Genomic DNA, 14040 nt, shown 5'->3' on the forward strand with positions numbered 1-14040 from the left:
CAATTATAAATTGATTGGGTATGCCGATGAAACCGAAATGTAACTGAGATAAGAAATTACTATAAAGAATGCTGTACACCGGAGCTCGGCGGGCTTTCAGTGACAAGTTCATTGATTGCCTCAGCCTTTGTTTGCAAATAAAGGTTTAAACTTCTCGAAGAATTGTCTGTGTCTCCCGGTCATTTCAAGTAACCACGACAAGTCACACATGCTATAAGTTCCAAGGTGTGAAATAAAAGGTTTATTAGTTTATGTTAGTAAAAGAAAATACACTGTTGTTAGTATTGTAAGATACAATGTCGAATACAGTATAGACAATAGGTGCAGAAATAGACCATTCGGCCCTTTGAGCCTGCACCGCCATTTTGAGATCATGGCTGATCAATTACTATCAATACCCGGTTCCTGTCTTGTCCCCATACCCCTTGATTCCCCTATCCATAAGATACCTATCTAGGTCCTTCTTGAAAGCTAATTATAAGTTATTTTTTTAGTTTATGTTATGTCTGTTGCAATGTAAGAAAGGCATTGGTTTGGTAATTCAGAGTTGTAAAAAATATCTTGAGAAGGAGGATGTAATGCATTGTGTGAGTATTCGTAGGTCAGAGTGCGTATGATGTTCAGACGGGACGGGACAGGACAGGACGGGAAGGGAAAGGACGGGGCGGGGTGGGGCGGAATAAGGAAAATGTAAGTCTGTTATGGTTGTTCAGTCTACAGCGGTGTCCGAGTCACATCAATACTACAATTGGGGGTTGCTCCATGACAGCGGGAAGATGTACAACTAAACACACACAGCGCTCTGGCACAGATCGTACCCGACTGCAACTTTACGCACTGCGCCAGTGTTATTGAGACTTGCTGGCAGCTGAGGTTGTGAACTGTAACTGAACGGGTGAGTAAGGCCGCTACACAGACTGATCATTTTAAACGCAAACAACACGCAAAATTTTGGAGGAACTCAGCAGGCCAGGAACATCTGTGGAAAAAAGTTTTGGCCCGTCAGTATTCCTCCAGCATTTTGAGTGCGTTGCTCGGATTTGTGGTTAAAACAAACCCGTTGCTCGAGTGCGACAGCCGACAACACGGGCATGACCCTCCCACTACACAGGGGTAATAGGGGAGGAGCAGTTTTGTGAGGCTTTCTCTTTGCGTTTAGACCCAAAATACCTGTTGGCACTACAAAAGGTCTACTTTGATCTACTTCGCGAAAAAATTTTAATCGATATAATCCTGAGCACGGAATGTTCTGCCAACACAAACACTTCCGGAATAAATTGCTCAGTGCAGTGACCTGACCCACACTAAGTTTGTGATGCAATCTGGTAATTTCCGCTACCGGGCTACAGTATGTAATATGAACAAGTTTGTAAATACTTTTCCCCCTTAATCGAGTATGAGAATAGAAAGCCAGCAGTGTTTATTCGCTAATTACTCAATTGTTCCCTGCGAATGCTTCGACTATCACTTTAGTGTAATCTTTTTTAAAAAAGTTAGAGTTGTTAAATAATTGTAAATCTGATTATTATTAGGTAAGCATCTTTCAGAATTACTTAACAATTCACTGAAACAAATATAGTACACTATTATACCACTTTCAGAAAAAAACACAATTAAGTTCTGTACTTTTCAGTGAGATCCATATATGTCAGTAAAATCCCAAATTACAAGAGAAAGGTCTGCGATAAAACTGCCTAATTGGGCATTAGTTGATGGAGAAATGTTGGTCAGGATGTGAAATGAACCCATGGACCAGGCTCCATCCTTGGTCTGGGATCTGAAATTTAACAGTTGTCGAGTATGACCAACACAGCCAAATTTCCACTTCTGGGATAAAGTACAACTTCTGTGAAAAAGTGTGCAAATACTTCTGGCATATTCAGATCACAACATGCTTGTTCACCTCGTTCATTTCCAAATTGCAAACTCCAAATGGAGTGCAGATCCCTCAGTCACTCGTAACACTTCAGACAACTGGCTATCTCTGAAGGGATTTATTCAATGAATGTTAAATATTAGAATACAAGATTAGAGTTGTCTGAACAGTTAAAATGTGAATAATACGCTAGGTGTGTTTCATTCAAGGCACTTGAGCTCTTTCAAAGTGTCATCAATAACATAATTAGTTACAGTTCGTTTGAAACGATTGGATGCGAAACAATCTCCATTGTTATTTGGCTTGGCAACAGAAGCCGAGCTTGACTAATAGAGAAATAGATAAACAGCACAGAGTGCCACCAGTACGGGCAAGAATTTCAGCAGGATTGGCCGAGAGGCATTTTGCTGACCGCTGGGAACCACACGCGTTTTAGTGGGCTTGATGGTGCGGTGCCACTGTGTCAAGATGGTTTCCCGGGCTTTTGGCCATTTTCCAGGTCCCATCAATCAAAACTGGAAAGGTGTGCAGGGGCCAAGGAAAACTTGAAATGCCAGCTGTGGATCAGTGAGGAGGAGGTGCTTGATGTTGGGTTTTACACCGATCAGCTCAGCTATCTCATCCATGTAGGGTATGAACTCGACTTGAATCTTGTGCCTTTGGGAGCTGACGTATCTTTTGCATGGAAAGAGAAACAGAAGGGAATTTATTTATTTAGAGATCAGTACGGTAACCGGCCCTTCCAGCCCAATGACCCTGCACCACACAATTAACCAGAGGAAACCAGAGTACTCGGAGGAAACCCACATGGTCAAAGGAAGAACAGAGAAACTCCTTACAGGCAGTGGCAGGAATTGAACCTGGGTCATTGGTGCTACTTGCAATAGACCTGGAACACCATGTTAGGGATCTGGAGCAGCAGCTGGATGACCTTGGGCTTGTACAGGAGAGTGCAGAGATAATCGATCAGAGTGACCCCGAAGTTGCAGGAGGCGAGTAGCTGGGTGACTGACAGGAGAAATGGAAAAGTGAATAGGCAGTAAGCGCAGGGCACCCCTGTGGCCATTCCCCTCAATAATAAGTATATTGTTTTGGATATTGTCGTGGGGATGACCTCCCAGGGGAATGCCACAGAGATTGGATTACTGGCACTGAGCATGGGTCCATTGTGCAGAAGGGAAAGAGGGAGACGAGTTGAGTGGTAGTGATAGTGGACTCAATAGTCATGGGAACAGACAGGAGATTCTGTGGACATGAATGGTACACCAAATGGTATGTTGCCTCCCAGGTGCCGGGGTCAGGGACGTCTCAGATCACATCCACAGCATTTTGGAGAGGGAGGGGGAGCAGCCAGGTGTCTTGGTACATATTGGTACCAATGACATAGGAAGGAGAAGCAATGAGGTCCTGAAAAGAGAATTTAGAAAACTAGGTAGAAAGCCGAGAAGCAGGACCTCCTGGGTTGTAATTTCTAGATTGCTGTCTCAGCCACGCACCAGTGAGGGTAGAAACAGGATAATTTGGCAAATTACTGCATGGCTGAGAAGCTGGTGCAGGGAGCAGGGTTTCAGGTTCTTGGATCATTGGATCTCTTCTGGGGGAGCTCTGACCTGTTCAAAAGTGACGGGTTGCACCTGAACCTGAGAGGAACCGATATTCTCGCGGGCAGGTTTGTTAGAGTTGTTTGGGAGGGTTTAAACTAACCTGGCAGGAGGTGGGAACTGGAGTGAAGGGATTCGGGATAGAACAAATGATAATAAAGCATTCAGTCAGGAAGGGCAGGTGGATGATAAGTCACAAGGGTGTGTATCAGTGTATTAGGGATGCAGAATCAACAAAAGCAGCAAATACAGTTTTCAAAGTGTTATTAGAAATATGGTGGATGATCTTGTTACACTTTTACAGATTGTCAAATATGATGTTCTAGCCATCACTGAATCATGGCTGAAGAATGGTTATAGTTGAGAGCTGAATGTCCAAGGTTACACGTTATATCAGGGGGATAGGAAGGTAGGCAGAGGGGGTGGTGTGCATCTATTGGTAAAGAATGGCATCAAATGAGTAGAAAGATGTGACATAGGATCGGAAGATGTTGAATCCTTGTGGGATGATTTAATTAACTTCAAGGGTAAAAAGTCCCTGATGGCAGTTATTTTTAGGCCTCCCAACAGTAGCTGGGATGTGGACCACAGATTACAATGGGAGATAGAAAAGGCGTGTCAAAAGGGCAATGTTATGATAGCCATGGGAGATTTCAAAATGCAGGTCGATTGGGAAAATAAGGTTGAAAATGGATCTTAAGAGAGTGAGCTTGTTGAATGCCTATGAGATATCTTCTTAGAGCAGTTTGTCATTGAGGCCATTAGAGAATCAGCTATACTGGATCAGGTGTTATATAATGAACCGGAGGAGATTAGAGAGCTTAAGGTAAAAGAACCATTAGGAGGCAGTGATCACAATATGATTGAGTTCAACTTGAAATTTGATGGCAAGAATGTAAAGTCTGACGTAGCAAAATTTCAGTGGAGTAAAGGAAATTACAGTGGTATGAGAGAGAAGCTGGCAAAGTAATTTGGAAGGAGCTGCTGGTAGGGAAGTCAGCAAAGCAGCAATGGTGTGAGTTTCTGTGAAAAGTGAGGAAGGTGCAGGACATGTTTATTCCAAAAGTGAAGAAATACTCAAATGGCAAAGTAGTACAACTGTGGCCTACAAGGGAAGTCAAAGCTAATGTAAAAGCAAAAGAGAGGGCATACAACAAAGCAAAAATTAGTGGGAAGATAGGGGAATGGGAAGCTTTTAAACCCCTATAGAGAGCAGCTAAAAGAATCATTAGAAAGGAACAGATGAAATATGAAAGCAAACTAACAAACAGTATCAAAGTGAATAGTGAAGCTTTTTCAAGTATGTTAAAAAAAAAACATAAAAGAGAGCTGGGAGTAGATGTAGGTCCACTAGAAAATGAGGCCAGAGAAATCATAACAGGGGCCAAGGAGATGGGAGATGAACTAAATGAGTATTTTACATCAGTCTTCACTGTGGAAGACACTAGCTGTGTGCCAGATGTTGAAGGGTATGAGGGAAGAGAAGAGAGTGCAGTTACTATTACAAGGGAGAAGGTGCTCAAAAAGCTGTAAGACCTAAGGGTACTTAAGTTACCCAGACTAGATGATCTGCACCCTAGGGTTCTGAAAGAGGTAGCGGTAGAGATTATGGAAACATTAAAATTGATCTTCCAAAAAAAAAATCATTGGACTCTGGCATGGTGCCAGAGGACTGGAAAATTGCAAATGTCACTCCACTCTAAAGGAGCAAGGCAGCAGAAAGGAAATTATAGACCAGTTAGCATGACCTTGGTGGTTGGGAAGATGTTGGTGTCAGTTGTAAAGGATGAGGTTATGGAATACTTGGTGACACAGGACAAGATAGGAAAAGCCAGCCTGGTTTCCTAAGGAAATATCTTGCCTGATGAATCTGTTGGAATTCTTTGAAGAGATTACAAGTAGGATAGATAAAGGGATGCAGTAGATGGTGTATATTTGGTCTTTCATAAAGCCTTTGACAAGGTGCCACACATGAGGCTGCTACCAAGTTAGGAGACCATGGTATGACAGGAAAGTTTCTTTCTTTCTTTCTTTCGATTTTTAAAAAAGTGTGTATACAAACAGGAGGAGAATATCTGGTATACATGTCAATAGCAGTACATACAGAAGGTAAAATAAACAATATCAGAATCACACAGTGTTGATCTACAAAGTATGAATTTGATATAGAATGTATAACTCCTCTTATCAATTTATGAAGAAAGGAAGGACTATTAGAAATTTTTGTATAAAAGAAAAGAGAAGGAAAAAAAACACTTCTAAACAGAAAAAAAAGGACTGGGCAGTCCATCCCGAGAGAAAAACCAAGAGAAGAGAGACTCTGATCAAATCCAAGGTTCTGAAAAAATAGCTGGAAGAGAATCAGTACAAAAATCAGATCATATGAAAATATTAAATAAAAGATCGCCAGATTTCTTCAAATTTAAAGAATGTATCCAATGTCCAACTTATTTTCTCTAGATGTAAATAGAACATGATAGAGGAAAGCCAATAAAAGGCGGTAGGACGGTTAGGGTCCTTCCTTTCCTAGCCAATAAGGTTGAAAAGGCTATTGTCCACTGAGCGGAAGCAAGAGTATATCCTGCTTCTGATGGAATAATCCCAAAAATAGTTGTAAATAAGTTTGGTTGTAAATCCAGATCCAGCATTTTAGATAAGGTTTTAAAAACATCTTTCCAAAAATTCCCCAACTTTATGCAAGACCAAAACATATGAGTTAAGGTGGCCGCCTGAGTATTACATCTATCATTAATAGGATCTCAATTTTAAATCAGGCTTTTTTAATTTGGAAAACCAAAGGTATAACTTTTTCGGATTTGTTTATAGGGGATTGTTTAATGTCTTTTACTCAGCTAGCGGATAAATTTGATTTATCCAATGTACAGTTTTTTAGATATTTACAAATTAGGTATTTTTTTTTAACGTATTTTGCTTCCAAATTATCTCTCTGCTTATCCGTCTAATATAATAGATATCCTCTTCCAGGTTAAACCACTCCAAAAGGATCAATAGCTACAATTTATAAATGGTTACTGAATTTATGAATGATATCTAATGATAAAATTAAATTTGTCTGGGAATTGGAATTTCAAGAGTTACCTTCAGATAATCAATGGAGTAAAATTTTTCATCCGGTAAGTACTGCATCTATTTGTGCCCATCAATCCTTGATACAGTTCAGGGTAGTGCATCGGGCACATATGTCAAAGGATTAATTAACCCATATTTTTCCCAATATTAATGCTATTTGTGATAGATGTAATACTTAGGTGGACGGGAAAGTTACTGGTATGGTTACAGCATTGGCTGATTGGTGGGAGGCAGCAAGTGGGAATAAAAGGTTGCTTTACTGGTTGGCTACCAGTGACGAGTGGTGTTCCGCAGAGTTGGTGTTGGGACCACTTCTTTCTATGTTATATATCAATGATTTAGATGATGTCATAGATGGCTTTGTTGCCTCATCTGCAGATGATACAAACATTGGTGGAGGGGCAGGTAGTGTTGAGGAATCAGGTAGGATGCAGAAGGACAGACTGATTAGGAGAATGGGCAAGAAAGTGGCAAATGAAATACAATGTTGGAAAATGCATGGTCTTGTGCTTTAGTAGTAGAAGTAAATGTGGGAACTATTTTCTAAATGGGGAGAAAGTCCAAAAATCTGAGATGCAGAGGGACTTGGGAGTCCTTGTGCAGAACACCCTAAAGGTTACCTTGCAGGTCGAGTCAGTGGTGAGGAAGGCAATGTTTGCATTCATTTCAAGAGGTCTAGAATACAAGAGCAGGGATGTGATGTTGAGGCTTTATAAGGCACTGGTGAGGCCTTCACCTTGAGTATCGTGAACAGTTTTGGTCTCATAAGAAAAGATATGCTGGTATTGGAGAGGGTTCAGAGGAGGTTCACAAAGATGATTCTGGAATGAAAAGGTTATTGTACGAGGGATGCTTGATAGGTCTGGGTCTGTAGTTGCTGGAATTTAGAAGGATGAGGGAGATCTCATGGAAACTTTTCAAATGTTGAAATGCCTAGACAGTGTAGATGTGGACAGGATGTTTCCCATGGCGGGGGAGTCTTGGACAAGAGGGCACAGCCTCAGGAGAGAGAGGCATCCATTTAAAACAGATGTGGAGAAATTTCTTTAGCTAAAGGGTGGTGAATTTGTGGAATTTATTACCACAGGCAGCTGTGAAGCCTAGGTCGTTGGGTGTATTTAAGGTAGAACTTGATGCGTTCTGGATTGGACAGGACATCAAAGGTTACGGGGAGAAGGCTGAGGAGGGGGAGAAAAGGATTAGCCTTGATTGAATGGTGGAGCAAATTCAATGTGCCGAATGGCCTAATTCTGCTCCTATGTCTTATGGTCTAATATATTGCAGATGTTTATAGGCAGAAAAACAGAAAAGTACTGAAAATCGCCAACAATTTAAGCATCAACTGTGGAGAGAAACTTGATTACTGTTAGCAACTGATGAAAGGGTCTTGCCCCCAACGCCAACTGTACTTCTTCCTATAGATGCTGCCTAGCCTGCTGCATTCCACCAGCATTTTGTGTGTGTTGCTTGAATTTTCAGCATCTGCAGATTTCCTCATGTTTTCATCAGAACTTCTTCAGTTCTTATGAAAGTTCATTGATCTGAAAGAAGGCACCTTGGTTAGCATGGACAAGTTGGGCCAAATGGTATGTTTCCATGTTCTGTGTGTGTGTGTATTATATAGAGAGGCTTCCATTAGTCTTGATAGACCATTGATTTGACCTTGGAAAGTTGCCTGGGCAAAGTTGTTTATTTTAATGAAAGACCGGCAGTTGCCCAAGCTGCAAGTCTCCCCTCTCCATGCCACTGATATTGTCCAAGAGAAGGGCATTAGGACCCATACAGCTTGGTACCGGTGTCGTCACAGAGCAGCAACGTGTGGTTAAGTGCCTTGCTCAAGGACACACACGCAGCCTCAGCCAAGGCTCAAATTAGCGACCTTCAGATCACTAGATGAACGCCTTAACCACTTGGCCACACGCCAAAGCGCACACACACACACACACACATATATATATATATATATATATATATATACACACGCACACACACACATATATATACACACACACACACGCACACATATATACACACACATGCATATATGTGCGCGCATGTTGTGATGGAAATGAGAAAGGTTCTTTGGGTCTCAAGGCAAGAGCTCTGGACACAGTTTTAACAATAAGGAGTTTACTTACAAGGGGAGAAAAAGCTTGGGAACAACACAAGCAGCTACAGTATTCGTACAAACACGCTTAGAATAGAGGAGCATGGGAAAAGTCGGGTTGGCAGTACAATACACGGGAAAACGGTGTGGGAACGGAGTACAGGTACACATACAAGCAGGGGAAAAGTAACTACAATACTTGCCCCCCCCCCTTTGGCTATGGGCAAGCATGGCTCTTTGCTAGAGGGACAACAATAAACGCTCCCACAACCCTATTCAATGCACACCTTACCTGGAGTGAAGCAGGGTGGTCCCTCGAGGATGGCAAAAGAGAGGGAGCCAAGCACATGTAGCACCCTTTATAGGTCAGGGGGCCAACGGCTTGGTGCTAGACAGGTTAATCCAATTAAAGTGGCCAGTGGTTAAGTGTGCATTGAGTAGTTGGGAGGGGCAAAATGTTGACTGGCAGGTGGTGTGACCTCCGACCAGGTGAGGGCAGTGCTGTCAAAGGACAGGCACAGCTCTCTGGTTACAGCGCGCACACGCGCACGCACGCACCCACCCACCCCTTTCCAGGCCTAGGCCCTGAATCAGAAAACCACCAGGTGAGCCGTTGGGCCGAAGCATTTCACCTGCAGAAATTGGCCTGAAATTAATGCTTTGCTAGAGAAAGGGCAAGTGCATCTGGACAGTGAAAACAAGAAGGAGAAACTAATGTCAGACACAAGCACCTGAAAGCAGTGAATCAAATGTTGATTCACTTTTACTTTTGCTGTCCCAATGTTCTGAGTTACAGAGATAACCTTTTGAGTGCCACGTAGGCACATCATTGCATGAAGGGGTCAAAGGAAAGCAGACTATACTGTTGCATTTACAGGGACGGCACAGTTAGGCAAATAAAGTGTAAGGATTACAATAAGGTAGTTTAGGTGCGATGATATTGGGTTTGCTGCCTGTGAAATTCTGAACTCGAAGATCGGAAGCCTTATACAATATAGCTAGCTACAGGTATGCTCACTAAAGAGATGTTATACTGTAGCCACCTACATTTCAAAGGCTTGATCATTCCCCTGTTTGAGCTCCATGGCATGTTTAGCTGCCAAAACCCACTCTTTAAGCATAGGGATTCCCCTTCCTCCCACTAAGGAGAATGCACTTCCAGCTGTTTAAGTAGTTTAAACACAGTTCATTTATTTTTAGTGATACGTTTTTAAATTTAGGTAAATCTCTTAAAACATTTAAAACTCACAGAGGACTTGCATGCAGGTCAGTGACCAGTGGTGTGCCTCAGAGATCTGTTCTGGGATCCCTTCTCTTCTTGATTTTTATAAATGACCTGGATGGGGAAGTGGAGGGATGGGTTAGTAAATTTGCTGATGACACAAAGGTTGGGGGTGTTGTGGATAGTGTGGGAGGGCTGTCAGAGGTTACAGCGGGACATCAGTACGATGCAAAACTGGGCTGAGAAGTGGCAGGTGGAGTTCAACCCAGATAAGTGTGAGGTGGTTCATTTTGGTAGGTCAAATATGATGGCAGAATGTAGTATTAATCGTAAGACTCTTGGTAGTGTGGAGGATCAGAGGGATCTTGGAGCCTTAGGATGCTAACACTCCACAGGACGCTCAAAGCAGCTGTGCAGATTGACTCTGTGGTTAAGAAGGTGTACGGTGTATTGGCCTTCATCAATTGTGGAATTGAATTTAGCAGCCGAGAGGTAATGTTGCAGCTATATAGGACCTGATCAGATCCCACTTGGAGTATCGTGCTCAGTTCTGGTCGCATCACTAGAGGAAGGAAGTGGAACCATAGAAAGGGTGCAGAGGAGATTTACCAGTATGTTGCCTTATGAGAATAGGTTGAGTGTACTTGGCCTTTTCTCCTTGGAGCGACGGAGGATGCGAGGTGACCCAAAAGAGGTGTATAAGATGATGAAAGGCATTAATCGTGTGAATAGTCAGAGGATTTTTCCCAGGGCTGAAATGGTTGCCACAAGAGGACACAGATTTCAGGTGCTGGGGAGTAGGTACAGAGGAGATGTCAGGGGTAAGTTTTTTACGCAGTGTGGTGAGTGCGTGGAATGAGTTGCTGGCAACGGTGGTGGAGGTGGATACGTTAGGGTCTTTTAGGAGACTTTTGGATAGGTATATGGAGCTTAGAAAAATAGAGGGCTATGGGTAAGCCTAATAATTTCTAAGGTAGGGACGTGTTTGGCACAACTTTGTGGGACAAAGGGTCTGTATTGTGCTGTAGGTTTTCTATCTTTCTATTGTTATGTGTGAAGCCAAGCAGAGCTGCAGAAGGGATGCTGCTGATAAGAGAGAGATAAGGGAGAGCCATTCAAAATGCTAATGAGAGAGTGAGAGAGAGAGAGAGAGAGAGAGAGAGAGAGAGAGAGAGAGAGAGAGAGAGAGAGAGAGGGGAGGGGGAGGGGAGGGGGAGGGGAGGGGGAGGGAGAGAGAGAGGGGGAGGGAGAGAGAGAGAGAGAGAGAGAGAGGGGGGGAGGGGGAGGGAGAGGGAGAGAGACACTTAATTCAGTGTTTTGGCATCTGCACTGATACTGCCACAGACATTTGCTTTGAACCTGAACTGTTCGTTAACACTCCTACTGAGACAACAGGATATGGTGAAGTTTGATGGACAGGTGATACCCCATCAGGGGTGGATAAAATAGCGGGTTTGCTAAGACACAGGCAGACATGCCACGAGATCCTGGAGAGAGCTTTGTGCCCCCACAAGTTGGTGGGAGTTTGGAGGACCGATTCGCGGGAATCAGCCAGAGGCTCACAGGGTGTAAAGGTATGACCGATGGGGACCTGTTGTGTGTCCACCCTTGGCTGGGTGACGGGTTCACCACGGAAAAACGGTCGCATCTGGAACAGAGGGGTCACAGTAGGTGACAGCAATGGGACAAGAAGACAATGGAAGGTTTGCCTGAAATTTCAGCTGTATCTCTCACTCTCTTTCCCTTTCCAACAGTGCCACAACAACTACTTCGAACTACACTAAACTGAACTGAACTCTGCTTCACCTGAAGACTGATCATTTACCCCGAGACTTCGATAGAGCTTGGCTGATTCCTATTCCCATATTTCTGTGTATATGTGTATGTCATCATTGCTAACCTGTTACATTTATATCCTTGCATTTAGTGTACTGTATTACTTAATTTAGTAATTTTTTTCTAGTAATTAGTTTCTAGTAATTACAGACTCCAACAGGTGTTCCATTTCTGCTGGTTTGACAACCCAGTTATGGGGTACATAATACTATCTTATAAAAGATTTCCACATCACAAACATAGAGGATTTCCAAACCACAGATACAATTCCTTTAAGCTAAAAAGACATACCAAATTGCTGAAGAAAGAGTCGCCTGAATCAGAAATAGAAGGCAAAGAAATGGATTTTGGTCACCTCCTCTTTCTTTCATTCTTCTTGTTGTACTGTAAACATTCCTAACAAGCCTGACTGTTCTCTAACATCTATACTGTTTCTCTGCTACTTGGTAACTTCACACCAAAGCTTCTGGTGACAGAGACCCCAAACGCCTACAATTAACGCTGTGAGGACTTACACCGAGTTCTCGAGTCTCCCAACTATTGATAGATCAGTTATTTCATGTGGTAAGTGATAGTATCAGTCTGGTCTGCAAGCTCCCTTGAACTAAATAAGTTAGACAGTGTTGTCTGGTTTGATACAGGCCAATTAACATAACCCCATTGTCTTACATTATGACATCATGACTATTATGTCATTCACTCTGTGGTTTCAGTAGGGACTTTAATGGGCTGGAGGGGTGAGGTGAAGGAAAGCGTAACAATAATAGTGAAAGATTAAATAAGTTAGTTGGTAAGTAAAATGTTGAAATAGAAGATGTGGTTTTGAGTTCAGAGTCAACAGTCAAAAAGTACCACTTGAGTGGGCAGAAGAAATTGCCCTAACTAACAGTAAACATAGGACCATAGTAAATGTTTGTTGATCAGACCCAAGGAAGGTGGATATTGGCATTCACATGATACTGGACCATTGATTTTCCCCCCGCCTCCATCTATATTAATTACCTGACCTGGAGGTGCAAGCAAACATTTTTAAATTTGCAGATTACACAATACTTGCCAATAGTGTGAAAGTAAAGTGAATATTGTTCATAAACACAAGTGATTCTGCAGATGCTGGAAATCCAGAACAACACAATGTAAAAAATGCTAAAAGATTTCAGCAGGTCTGGCAGCATCTACGGAGAGAAATAAAGAGTGAATATTTTGGAACAACAGCCTTCATCAGGACTGGAAAGGAAGAGGTAGAAGTGAGCACAGGAAGGTGGGTGGAGGGGATGAAGTACAAGCTGGATGGTGACAGATGAGGGGGATGAAGTGAGAAGCTGGGTGGCAATCGGTAGAAAGCAAAGGGGTGAAGGAGAAATAATCTGTTAGGAGAAGGGACGTTGCAAGAAAGAGGAGGGAGTACCAGAGAGAGGTGACTGCCAGGTGAGGAGTAAAGACGGGGTAAGAGGGAGCCACAATGAGGAATGGAAAAGGGAGAGAGGTGGGATAGATATTACTGGAAGCTGGAGAAATCAATTTCATGCTGTCAGGTTGGAGGTTACCCAAATGGAATATGAGGTGTGTGATCTCAACCCGAGAGCGGCCTCATTATGGCAGCAATGGAGGGCATGGACCATGGATGTGAATGTGGAATGGAATAAACATGGTTGTCCACCAGGAAATCCTTGTTGCTACACAGTTCTGATATAGGCATCGTGGCTGCTAATGAACGGACAAGACCAATGATGGCGAGAGTTGGCTTCTCCAGGTGAGGTAGAAAGGCATTCTTAAAAAGAAGGGCATGGTTTCTGTTAACTTTGATGACAAATAAAATTCAGAAATGGGAAAGCAAAACTGTATCCTGTTGCAAAAATAACAGCATCAATATCTTCCACAGTGTCATCTTCAAAGATGGCTGCTGATTCAGTGAACGGTTTCACATTAGGTTAAACAAGAAAGCGTCCAGATAAAATGCAATTTGGCAAATTGTCATTAGCTTTTGGATGTTGGCTGTATAAACTGAAAAAAAGAGATAACGTCCATTCTCCATTGACTTGAGAATATTAATATTTCAGAATTAACAGATGATTGATGAAATAAACCATTTTACAAAGCACTCTCATACAGCACTGGAGAATAAACATTTTGGCAATGAGTGCAAAGTCAAATGCAGCATTGATCTGGTGAAGGAGAAAAACTAAATAGAAACATTTCAATTGGTAACTATGCACACAAGATCATATCAGTGTTTGATAAAGAAAATGCATTGCAGTTCTGTTTAATCAGTTGATTGGAATCAAAATGAGAGGTGGTGATTGAATGC

General features: G+C 42.5%; 1 protein-coding gene across 1 annotated transcript in view; it reads left to right on the forward strand.

Moving 5' to 3' along the window:
* The first annotated feature begins 651 nt into the window (after positions 1 to 651).
* Positions 652 to 14040, forward strand: part of fmo5 (flavin containing dimethylaniline monoxygenase 5) — a 67425-nt gene continuing 54036 nt past the window's right edge. Inside the window, exon 1 of the mRNA XM_059984785.1 lies at positions 652 to 895. The gene's annotated coding sequence lies outside the window, so the exon portion shown is untranslated. The remainder of the gene's footprint in view (positions 896 to 14040) is intronic.

This window comes from Hypanus sabinus, chromosome 11 (genome assembly GCF_030144855.1).
Source record: "Hypanus sabinus isolate sHypSab1 chromosome 11, sHypSab1.hap1, whole genome shotgun sequence".
Taxonomy (NCBI): Eukaryota; Metazoa; Chordata; class Chondrichthyes; order Myliobatiformes; family Dasyatidae; genus Hypanus; species Hypanus sabinus.